Below are 2,153 nucleotides of genomic sequence, written 5' to 3' on the forward strand. Positions count from 1 at the left end.
GGTTCTGGGAGACAAATGCCCTCCCAGAGAGAGAAGACTAAGATCATCCCTCCCTCAAGCTGCTCCCATCCATCCCCCCAATAAACATGGAATGTCTACTCTGCCAGCACTGTAATAAATGCTAGAGGCAAAAAACACATAGTTATGAAATGTGACACCTGCTCTTTAAATATTCAGTGTCTGGGAAACAGTATGCTGCAGTACAAGCATAGCTTTTTGGAGCCAGGAGTTCCAGGTTCAAATCTTAGCTCCATCATTTAGTTGTTTATGGCCTTAGGACAAATCACTTACCTTCTGTGCACCCCAAAATTCTTATCTGTAAAATGGGGCTAATAATGTCTACATTTCAAGGTTCTTGTGAGGATAAAATGGAGCAACATGTAAAGAACCTAGCCTGAGTAAGATGCTCAGGAAATAGGTCCCAGGCCAGGCCCACTAAAAGCAGGCATGGGGGTAAAAGAAGAGAAGATTCTATGGGGTTCACGGTTCTCACTGCAGCAAGATAACTGATTTATTTAACCATATTCCGACTTATCTCTGTACCCTTCCCAGTATGGAAACTGCCAGCCTCAAGTGGGCTTTCCAGGTAGTTTAGGGATCCTGCCTTTGGCACAGGTGGGGGTCTCTGGCCTGCAGGTTTACCAGTTGCTCTGAATGCCCAGTGGAGGCTGAAAGTGGGGGAGGGGGGTTGGGGTGGGCTTGAGTATGTGAGGTTTCAAGTTAAAGGGAGGCCAGGTCAAACAAGGCAGCTGTTCTACAAGGTGAAGGAGAGGTGACAAGACTGCTGAACCATGCATAGCTCCAGGTACTAGTGGAAAGTGTGACTTGTAGACATAAAATGAATGAATGAATGAATGAATGAATGGCTAGGATACTCACCCTCTGCCTCATTTGATTCTATTTGCTCTCTCTCCCCTTCACGGAGAGGCCGGTGGGTATTTTGTTCTGGAATAGCTGCATGGACTTTGGTGTCCTTCTGCAGTAAGCTCCATGGCTGACACTGGTGGCCAGCAGGCTGACCAGGGCAGATGCAGCAGTGCAGGCCACAGCACCCCAGGTGAGCACAGGGTGACTGGAGTGTGAGTTCTGGCTGCTCCGCTCACACCCTGCTCTGCTGGGCGTGACCCCAGCCTGTCTCCTTCTTTCACAGAGGCAAAGGTCTGAGAATTTAGATTCACTCTGGCTTCCCCTTGAAGCACTTACACAGGAGGTGCTGAGGAGGTGCTGAGATACAGGAAGGGGGGTGCTTTATGGAAAATTACAAACAGAGATTCTCACTTCAATCTCATCCCTGCTGGGAAGTTCTAAAATACAGAGGGGAAGCCCCTGCAAAGGGAAATTTCCCTTTCTCCCCACAACTTCCCCTCCTCCTTACCATCTAGAGCTGAAGAAGCACCTTCATTGCCTTGAAAGAGGCACCAGCTGTTCTGAATTAATCTGAACGCATGGGCCTATGTCAGTCCTCCAACACCCTGAGGGTGTGCTAGGAACCGGGACATGACCCTGTTCTGGGTAAGTCCACCAGACACACAGCATGGGACATACACATTAATCAGTACGTTTCACCTCTGAGAGCTGCCAGGCAACCAGACAAGGTACAGCTGTGTGCCTGAGGGCTGCCTCGACCACACACTCTGCCACCCCAGCCCCAGCTTTCAGAGGACCCACAGCAAACCTCTACAACTCCCTGTAAGCACCTATGTTATCCTAAGCAGTTTACCCTATTGCTCCAGCCCTCACAGCAACTCTACAAAGTGGGCATTGTGATGTACCCGTACCTTCTACAGATCCATACACAGAGGCTCCCAGGACGGAAAAGGACAAGAGGAGGAGTTCAGACTCAGGTGTGATTGCAAACCTGTGTCCTCTGAGTTCCTTGAGGTGTGCTCTGGGCACTTTCTCTGGGAAAATCCCAAGGAAAAGGGTAGTAGTTGTACAGGTCCAGAGCCTGCCTCGAAACCACAGAGGGCAAGTACTTGGTGGAAAAGTCCAGCATGTGATTCACCCTCCTCCCGCACTCTGTCACCGAGGCCAACTCCCCTCTGAGGCTCTCGGTTTCCAGCCTGGGAGTTGGTGCTCCATCCTCTGCTCCGGGTGAGAGGGGGCTGGCCTCTGCCCGTATGTCCCCATCGCCTCATCCCTGGGAAGAAGCT

This window comes from Pipistrellus hanaki (assembly GCF_964339955.1).
Source record: "Pipistrellus hanaki genome assembly, chromosome: 3".
NCBI lineage: Eukaryota > Metazoa > Chordata > Mammalia > Chiroptera > Vespertilionidae > Pipistrellus > Pipistrellus hanaki.